Below are 10822 nucleotides of genomic sequence, written 5' to 3'. Positions count from 1 at the left end.
CTGATTCATTATGTAAGCCGAAAAGTATGATAGACAGGTATCAATCAATACAAAGTTTATTTTGCAATGATAAGGATCATAATCTATGACACAGCCTTAGGAGGCCCTGAGAACATGTGCCCAAACAGCTTGATTTTATACGTTTTAGGAAGACATAAGACATCAGTCAGTATCTGTGATGTATACTTTGGTTTGGTCCAGAAAGGCAGGACATTTCGAAGGGGGAGTTGGGAGCTTCCAGATCATCGGTAGATTCAAAGATTTTCTGATTGGCCATTGGTTGAAAGAGTTAAGTTATTATCTAAAGACCTGGAATCAATAGAAAGTAGTGTCTGGATTAAAATAAGAAGTAGATACCATAGTTCATATCATGCAATAAGGTCTCATAGGTGGCTGCCCTAGAGGCAATAGGTGACAAATGTTTCCTATTTAGACCTTTAAAAGGTGCCAGACCCTCAGCTAATCTCTTTAGAATCAGAAAAAGGTCTGGAAAGGGAAGGGGATTCTTTACAGAATATAAATTTTCTCCACAAGAGACAGCTTTGCAGGGCCACTTCAAAATATGTCGAAGAAATATATTTTGGGGTAAAATACTTTGTTTCTTTCAGAGTCTGCTGTCTGTCATGTTATGCTATACTAGAGGCAGGTTGGAATTTGGTATCTTATTGCTACAAAGAGCGTGTGTCAGTCTTAACATCTGTGTTTTAATGTTGATGCTGATCAGCTGTGTCTAAACTTCAAAAGAGAGTGAGGGTATAATGAAGTATGTCTGATCCCTCACTTCCCATCATAGCCTGAACTAGTTTTTCAGGTTTCTTTGGAATCCCCTTGGCCAAAAAGGGGGTCTATTCAGTCAATTGGGGAGATAGAATTTTATTTTTGGTTTACAATAATTACATGATAATAAAGATAATTACCTTGAAGATATTATGAAGACAAAATTATATATGACAGCATATATAGGACAAAGTGGCTTCCAGCGTTAACCACAATTGTTAACGTTTGACTGTTATAGTATTGTGAAATATATATTTTGTCTTCATCCCCATATCCTTGCATTCAACTTCTAAAATCTTTGCAGTCTCCAAAGTGATGCTTTTTTGTATGTCAATGATGATGTCTTTTTTGATGTCATAACTGATGGCTGGCAGCTTCAGTGTAGCTTCAGGATGGGGACTGGTCATGGCAAAGACTGAAGCATGATTAGAGGGTTGGGACTTTCAGTCCCACTCTGGCACCCCAAACTTCAGGGAGGGGAGAGGGGCTGAAGGGTAAGTTGATCACCAATGCCTAATGGTTTAATCAACCATGTTATGTAATGAAGCCTCTATAAAAACCCAAAAGGACAGGGTTCAGAGAGCCTCTGGACAGCTGAGTATGTGGAGGTTCCTGGAGGGAGGCACATGTGGGGACAGCATGGAAGCGCCAGGTCCCTTCCCACATATCTTGCCCTGTTAGTTGCTTCATCTGTTTCCTTCACAATATTCTTTATAATAAATGGTAAATGGAAATAAGTGTTTCCTGGGTTCTATGAGCTGCTTTAGCAAATTATTTGAACCAGAGGAAGAGGTCGTGGAACCCAGATTTACAGCCAGTCAGTCAGAAGCCCAGGTAAAACAACTTATGGCTTGAAGTTGACATCAGAAGTGAGGGGTGGTCTTGTGGGACTGAGCCCTCACCCTGTGGGATCTGAAGCTGTCTCCAGTTAGATAGTATTGGAACTGAACTGGAGGACACCCAGCAGTAGCTGCTGTAGAATCAATTGCTTGCTTGGTGTGTGTGTGGGAAAACCCCATACACACTTGGTCACAGAAGTCTTCTGTGTTGATTGTTTATGGAGTGACAGCAGAGGAAAAACAGTTTGATTTTTTTTTTCCACTCAGAACTGTCTAGACATCACAATTATTTTCCTAAGGAAATACATGATACACTTTTTTAAAAGTGAAATTGGGTATCATTGTCTTTTGTATTTTGTGTGGTTGGCTTTTAAAACATCATATATTATGAACTTGTTCTTTTATAATTACATTCATTTTCTATGCTGCACAATAAATTCCCACAAGCTAATGTCTTAAGACTACATACAATTTTTTTTAATCATCTCATAGTTTCTGTGGATCAATAGACTGGACTGGATGAAGCCGGGTTCTCTTCTCAGTGGCTCAGGTTGAAATCAATGTATTAGCTGGGCTGTGTTCTCATTTAGAGCTTAGTTTCCTCTTCCAGTCTCATTCAGGTTATTAGACAATTTTATTTCTTTCAGTTATAGGACCCAGATCCCTATTTTCTTTATTATTGTTTGCTGGGGGAGGCATTCCCAGCTCCAAGAGCCTGCCCTAAGGTTTTTAGCTGTCTCTGATGGCAACTGACTTCTTAAAAGTCAGCAGAATAATACTTCTCATGCTTTCAATCACTTTTTTTTCAGGACCCTGTCCTTTCTAAGGGCTCAATTGATTAGCTTAGGTCCAGCCAGGATAATCTCCCTTTTGATTATCTCAAAATCAATTGATTCAAAACCTTAATTACATCTGCAAAGTTTTCCAACCTTGGTCATAAAAAATAATCTAGTCATAGGGGTAATATCCTTTGTACCCACAGGTCCAGGTAACACTCAAGGGGAGGAGATTACAGAGTGTATCCCTGGGGGAGAGGGTAGGATTCAGAAAACTTGGGAACCATCTGATAATTCTGCTTAGTATAGTCATTAATCTTTGTTGTTGTTCAGGCAGTTTACAATAGGTATTAGTACTGGTGGCCATATATTTGTGATTATCCACCCGTTGAGCACAGATATAATGGCACTTCTCTGCCCCCTTGCAATTAAGTGTGGCTCAATGACATTCTTTGGCTAATGGATTGTGGAAGGAAGTTATATGCACAACTTTTGGATGGCAGTCTTAAGAACCGATGAGGCTTTTAGCAAACTTTCCTTTCTTTCTGGCACAGTAACCAACAATGACTGAGATGAGGGCTGCATTGCTCTTAAATCTCAGTGACTGATGCACAGAGCCCTGTTATCAACTCATGATGGGCATGTGGCATGAGAAAGAAATAACCTTAGTGCTTGAAATCATTCAGTTTCATGTCTGCTATAACAGAAAAATTTCTCCTTTCATCTTAGATACACTGAACTTTATTTTTTCCTTTTTAACTAGTGGTAGAATTTTATATATATTCCTGTTTAATTTCACTGTATTGATTTTGGTCTAACTTTCTAAATGGTCAATATAATTTTGAATCCTGATTCTGTCATCAACTTAGCAGTGTCTTTTAGCTTGGGGTCACTTGAACATTTGGTAAGCAGCCTTAAATGTCTTAATCCAAATAATGCACACAATTACTGATTATGACTGGGTCAATAACTGAGCCCTCTGCCATGTCCCTACAGTTCCTCAATAGGACAATTAGCCATTAATCACTGTTTTCTGGCACTATTATTCAAACAAAATCATGTAAAAGGTGTGTCCATGATTTAATTTTTATAACAATAATATGGTTACTAAAATTTAAAATGCCGTGATGAAATAAAAACAAAATATTATGTCATGGATTTTAAAATTCTTTTCTTAACAGTTTTATTAGGATATAATTTACATGCTATGAAATTCAATTATTTTAAGTCTCCAATTCAATGATGCTCATTTTCCCTTCCCATTTACTTCTCTAGACTTCTTTCAAATGCTTGTTTAAGCTTCCAGCATTATCAAAGGCTCTCTGTGCCCTTCTCACTGCCTGTGCCATGGACTTCCTTTGCATTTTTCCGGCAGGTATTCACACACTGGCTGTTTTCCAAAATTTATGCTTCTCAAGACATTCCTCAGAACACACATTCTTGAACTTGAGGCTTAGCTAGGCTATTTATGTGATAGCTTCCTTCTGTTCTCCAATATCAACTACATAGGGCCAATATGGATTTGCTTCTTAAATTCATATTGTATTTTTCCTCCAGCCTCTGAAAATAGTCAATCAAATCAAGGTTAAGGCAGTATTAATGAAATTAGAAAAATACATTTGTTCCCCTCCCTCTCTATACAAGAATTTTACATTTATGGTAATCAGCAATATGAGATTCCACTGAACATGTGATTATAAACTTAATAACCTTGTTTTCACACACAGATTGCACCATTGTTATGCATAGGGTATCTTACGTTCTAATTTGTCCTAGGAAGTCTTAGTTTACTCCTTTTGTCTCAATATAATAATTGTGCACTTTCAGTCTGAAATGGAGGCTTATTTTAGATGACAAATTATATGATCATCCTAATTATAGGGCTTATATTTAAAAAAAAAACTTCTGTTAATATCATTAGAAAGGTTTGTAATGATTAATTTTATCTTTCAACTTGACTGGGATAAGAGTGCCAAGACAGCTAGTGAAACTCTATTTCCGGATGTGTCTGTGAGGCTGTTTCCGGAAGAAATAGCATTTGAATCAGTAGGCTGAGTAAAGATTGCCCTCCCCAGTGTGGATGAGCATTATGCAATCCACCGAGGGCCCGAATAAATAACAAGTTACAGAAATGAAGAATTCACTGTCTTCTGTTTGAGATAGGACAGCCACGTTTTCCAGTCCTCATATATCAGTGTTCTTGGTTCTTGGGCCTTCAAATTTGGACTGGGACTTACACCATCAGCTGCTCTGGTTCTCAGGCCTTGGGACAAATACTGAATTGCACCATTGACTTTCTTGGGTCTCCAGCTTGTAGACGGCAGATGGTGGAACTTCTCAGCCTCCATAATCCCATGAGCCAATTTGTATACTAAATCCCCATAATATATATAATATAGTATTATAATAAATATAGTATAGTATAATAATATAATATAATGTAATACAAAATCTTATTGATTCTATTTCTCTGGAGAACCCTGACTAATAGAAATATCAAAAAATGCAAGGCAGCAGAAATTAAAGGTTTGAAAAACTCCAACCTGTTCATATTGAAAGAAATGAGAAACTTATTTGGAAGAGGACAGGAAGAGTGTGGCCAAAGACCATCTGATGAGATTAGTCAGCCATCGAAGCAGCAGCCATGAACTAAAGAGTGAGAAAATAAAAGAATGACCATGATGGCAATTTAGAAATCATCAGGGCTGCCACCCCCATCCAGCCCCAGAGCGCAAGAGCCTGGGAAGCAGAGCAGCTTCAAATGCCAACAAGAGGCTACTGTGCCTGAGGGACCCTAGCATGTCTTGCCTGGCACTGCCTCACATCTCAGGCTGTGCTCCCTGAACTGCAGTGTAGCCATGCTCTTTGGCTGCCCCAGTTGCAGTTATGGCAGGCTCTGGCATGGCTCAGGCCATGGTGGTTGCCCCTCCTGAAGGCACAGATAGTAAATATTGATGGAGTCTGGGAAGCACTGTGTCAACCAGTGCATGCAGTGCTAGAGTCCAGGGCTATGGCTACCTCCAACTAGATTTCAAAGTATGGAGCCCTCCAGAGCCTTGGTAAGCTACACAGGCAGAGAACAACCATGGGAGTGGAGCCACCCTGGAGATCCCACACCAGTAGAACCACTGGCATGCAACTCTAGCCCAGAAGAGCCATAGGCATACAACTTCAATCATAATATCTGTTGTGTGGGCTGTGCCCAACAAAGCTGTAGAGGCAGGAACACCCAGAGCCTTGGGGCCCCAACCCCTTCATGGCAAAGCTCAGGGGGCAGGGCATCTGCCTTAGTGGGTCTGGAAGGTGGAATCTTCCCTCCAGTGGGCCTGGAAGGCAGACCTCAAGCCACAGATGATTCTTCATCCTCAAGGTTTAATGTTGTTTGCCCTATTGGGTTTCAGACTTGCTTGGGACCTGTTATTCTTTTCTTCTTAACTATTTCTCCTTTTTTGAATGGTAATGTCTATTCTGTTAGCCTGCTCCACCATTGTCTTTTGAAAGCATGTAACATGCATGATTTCACAGGTTCACAGAGCAATTTGCCTCAGAATGACTCCTACCTTGAGTCTTACTCACATCTGATTTAGATGATTTTAATGAGACTCTGGACTTGGACTTTGTGGTAATGACTTAAGACTTTTGGGGCTGTTGGGATGAAATGAATGTATTTTGCATGTGAGAAGGATATAATTGAAGGTGGTGGTGTGGGGATGGAATGCTAGTGGTCTGAATGTTTTTGTCCCCTCAACAAATTCATATTTTGAAATCCCAACACCCTAGGGATGGATGGTATTTTCCTCCTACAGGCACCAGGTGACTGTAATGTTCATCACAAGTGTGTTGTGTATGAGCTTTTCATAACGATGTAGGAAAAAATGATGGGACATGGGCTGATAAGTCCTTGCCCATGTTATTTCAGACATGTTATTTCATACTATGTATATATATAATATACATAGTATGTATATATAATATATATATACATGGGCTGATAAGTCCTTGCCCATGTTATTTCAGACATGTTATTTCATACTATGTATATATGTAATATACATACTATGTATATATGTAATATACATAGTATGTATATATAATATATGTATATATTATATATTAGAAATAATTATATAAAATATATAATATAATATATAAAGTAATTATATAAGATAATATAAATAATCATATAATTGCTTATTACATTATATAAAATATAATTATTTATATTATATATTATATATAATTGCTTATTATGATTACACTACATATAATCTTTTCAACTTGATATTTAAAGACATCTATAATTGGCTTCACTTTAACCATCCCTCCTTATCTTTTATCACTTTCTAAATTGAAGCTCTTCCTCCCAAGAGCTTTATGTTTAGCTTGCTCTTTCTTATTACTGTTTCATTAATTTCTCCTGTCTCCAATGACCTTTCTTCTCTAGTCGATCTATTTAAATCCTTCTCATCCTTTAATATTGAGATTGAGCTCTATTTTTTTTTTACATCAATCAAGTATTCAATGAACCTCTCACTATGAGTGAAATACTAAAACTGACAGTGAATTATATTAATGGTACCAAAGGCAACATAAAATAATGAAAAAGAAGAATAAAAATGAAATATAGGATTGAGTGGTATGGCTGACAGAATAAAGACCCTCCAAGAATGTCCACATTGTAATTCTTGGAACTTATGAATATGTTAGGTTATATAGCAAAGGGAAATTAAGTTGCAGATTGAATTAAAATTGCTAATTAAGGCAGGGAGAATATCTTGGTTTATCTGGTTGAGCTGAGTATAATACAATGTCCCTTAAATGACTGAAGAGGTAGGTGGAAGAATCAGAAAGGAAATATATGGGATTGTCAAAAAGACTTCAATAGCCATCACTGGCTTTGAAGATGGAAAAAAACCATGAGTAGAGGAAAACAGGGAGCTTATAGAAGCTGAAAAAGACAAGAAAATGGCGTCTGCCCTAGAGTCTCCAGAAAGAAATGCAGCCATGCCTCCAACTTGATTTTAAATGAGTGACTCATTTCATGCTTCTGACCTGCAAATCGCTAAGACAGTATATTTGTATTGTTTCAAGCCACTGAATTTGTGGTAATTTGTTACAGCAGTGACAGGATGCTAATACAAGCATGATGAAACAATCAGGATTCAAATAAGATATTTAAGTATAAGAGATTGGGCCGGGCGCGGTGGCTCACGCCTGTAATCCCAGCACTTTGGGAGGCCGAGGTGGGCGGATCACGAGGTCAGGAGATCGAGACCATCGTGGCTAACACTGTGAAACCCCGTCTCTACTAAAAATACAAAAAATTACCCGGGCATGGTGGCAGGTGCCTGTAGTCCCAGCTACTCGGGAGGCTGAGGCAGGAGAATGGCGTGAACCCGGGAGGCGGAGCTTGCAATGAGCTGAGATCCTGCCACTGTATTTCAGCCTGGGAAACAGAGCGAGACTCCGTCTCAAAAAAAAAAAAAAAAAAAAAAAAAAAGTTGAAGGTGGGCCGGGTGCGGTGGCTCATGCCTGTAATCCCAGCACTTCGGGAGGCCGAAGCGGGTGGATCACGAGGTCAGGAGATTGAGACCATCCTGGCTAACACGTTGAAACCCCGTCTCTACTAAAAATACAAAAAATTAGCAGAGCATGGTGGCAGGCGCCTGTAGTCCCAGCTACTCCGAAGGCTAAGGCGGGAGAATGGTGTGAACCCAGGAGGTGAAGGTTGCAGTGAGTCGAGATCGTACCACTGCACTCCAGCCTGAGCAACAGTGAGAGACTCCCTCAAAAAAAAAAAAAAAAAAAAAAGGTTGAAGTATGTCCTTTAAGAACAGTTGGAAAAACTGAGAACATTTATTTTGAAAATGATAAATTGAGTTGAGTTTATAATAATTGCAATGATATATTTCACAGATATGAAAAACAATAATTTAGTTGCTGATATTTTAATACTATATGCTAGCTTTGTACTAGGTCTTAATCCTCATTTAATCTTCAATATAATCATATGAGCTAGATACTCTTATTATTTTCCATATAAAATAAATAGAAACAAAGAGAAGGTAAATAATTTGTTTCAAAGTCTTATGTCTGCTAAGGAGAGATGATATTTGAACAGACACAGTCTGATTCCAAAACGTTTACTCTTCCTAGTAAGCTATTCTAAAAGAAAAAATCCATTTATTCTATGTGACTTCAAAGGGAAAAACTGGGATCTGAGAGGTGAAAGTTACAATAATTTACACTAGTTCTGATGAGGGAAGAAACTTTATAGTGAAAAGCTGTCAACAGTTAATTTGGCTGAGATGCAGTACAGATTGATTTGGTTGAGCAATAGCAGAGACATGGTTGAGTAAAGGCAGAGATTTTTTTTTTTTTTTTTGCTAGAGAAGGAATCAACTGTTCTGAATGATAAAAATGGTGAAAGTAAAGAAGGTAAGTAATGAAAATGTTCAGTTCTCTTGAAGAAGAAAAAAGTAGAGAAGAAAAGATCTGGGGTGATTCAGTTTCTGGTGTTGGCTGTGAAACAGTACGGTATGCTTGAGAGAACTTGATCACTGCCAGGAAAAGGGAAAGGGAAAAACCTGTCAAGAACTGGTTATTAGTATAAATATATATTTATTATTTATATGTGATAACTCAAGGAATAATTTCATCATATATCTTAAGTTGAAAAATGAACGTTAATAAAGCTGCATTTGCATATAGAACAAAAACTTGGTTTACACTAAAACTTCAGCCTGAAAGCAGCCGTAGGTCAAAGGAGCCGATTTTATCTTGAATGCTCAATATTGACCCTGTAATTTATGGTGCTTATGCCTGAAAACATAGCTGTAAATAAAGAATAAAGAACAGTCCTTTAAACAACAAAATCAATTAAAATTACTTCTGTCCTATACATTTATAGGCTACATGAAACACAGATAAACTTTATTGACACTGGCAATTTACATTTTCCTAGATTTGGAGCTAAGTAAATGATTTTTCCATTTCAGCATCTTCCTTTCATTTTGGCTAGATATCCACTAAGAGTCCTGTCCTTTCTCTTATTTGAAAATCTTACATACGCTAAGTATCAGGCAAGAGTAATTTTTATGTTAATTAAGATACAGTCCAAATATTATATTGACTATGTTTATAAGATTCAATTTTTGTTCTTACACCAAATAATAAATTTACCCAATGTATATTCACAGTAGATGGCTGAATATTTTGGTTGACAAATTATTTTTCATTGTAGAAGTATCTATACATCTTAAAGTATTTGCAAGTAAAACTGTATACCTGGTTTCAAAACCTATGGAACATGGAGGATAGATCTATTTCTTGGAAACAAAGTGCTCCTGTGGCAAAATGTGAAACTAATTTTACATGTGGCTTCAAATGATTTGAGCTTTCTCTTTAGCTTATTTTTAAAAACTTAGATTTTTAAAAAAATCAGTCTTCGAAAAGTCATAGAACAGATTAGCACCACTTCATTTATCACATCCTTGCAGATAATGAGTACACAGTATGTGTATAAGTATTACAGAAAGTGTACAAGATGTGGGAGATATGACTTGTGGAAAGATAAGTAATAAACCAATTTGCCTAAAATTTGTCCCAGGGTTTTAAGTTCCTAAATTCTGTTATTGAATATGGATCTAAGAATTAGCACTGAACTATCTAGGACCAATAGATCTGTACCCAAGTGTAAATCAGACTTCCAAAGCGTTATCTTTCCTGTTTCTCTCAGTATTATTAGTTCAGTGCCTTAAAGGTGAAAAGGAAAATCTGTCACGTGTTTTATTTACTTGGTCTCCTCTATGAAGACGCTGTGAGATGGACCAGTATCCACCTTGCCACATCTCCACAAATTGGTGTCCCTCTGTGCTCTAAACCTTTGCATTTTCTGCTATAACATGTACTCAAAATCTACCATAAGTGTCGATGAAGACCTGTAAACCCAACATGTAATGTATTTCTGGAATGTAAAAGGCACCCAGTAAATGCTGATTGAATGAAGATGAAAACAATGATTTTTGTAAGCTAGACTGCAGTTTGTTTTTACAGAAATTGATTTATTTGATAAAACAAGATAACTGGATCATCTTTGTAATGTGGATGACCCTAAATGGGACATCCTAAGGATATTTCCAATGACCTTATCTGTTGTATTAGTCAGGGTTTTCCACAGGGACAAAAACTAATAGGAAATATATATATATATAAATATGAATGAAAGGGAGATATATATAAAAGAGTTTATTAGGAAGAATTGGCTCACACCATCACAAGCTGAAGCCCCACAGAAGGCTATCGGCAGGCGCTGGGGAAGAAAGAAGTCAGTAGTGGCTCAGTCCCAGGCGAGAAGGCTCAAAAGCAGGGAAACTGACAGTGAAGCCTGCAGTCTGTGGCCAAAGGCCCGAGAGCCCCCGGCAGACCACT

General features: G+C 37.6%; 1 protein-coding gene across 2 annotated transcripts in view; it reads left to right on the top strand.

Annotated features, from left to right (window-relative positions):
• The first annotated feature begins 1160 nt into the window (after positions 1 to 1160).
• Positions 1161 to 10822, top strand: part of DCAF4L2 (DDB1 and CUL4 associated factor 4 like 2) — a 135064-nt gene continuing 125402 nt past the window's right edge. The window contains exon 1 of one of the 2 annotated variants that reach the window (XM_002819248.5): positions 1161 to 1271. The gene's annotated coding sequence lies outside the window, so the exon portion shown is untranslated. The remainder of the gene's footprint in view (positions 1272 to 10822) is intronic. The other variant, XR_008509178.2, reaches the window with a different exon arrangement.

This window comes from Pongo abelii, chromosome 7 (assembly GCF_028885655.2).
Source record: "Pongo abelii isolate AG06213 chromosome 7, NHGRI_mPonAbe1-v2.0_pri, whole genome shotgun sequence".
NCBI classification, from domain to species: domain Eukaryota; kingdom Metazoa; phylum Chordata; class Mammalia; order Primates; family Hominidae; genus Pongo; species Pongo abelii.
The sequence above is the reverse complement of the archived record's forward strand: the minus strand, read 5'-3'. Positions and strand labels throughout refer to the sequence as shown.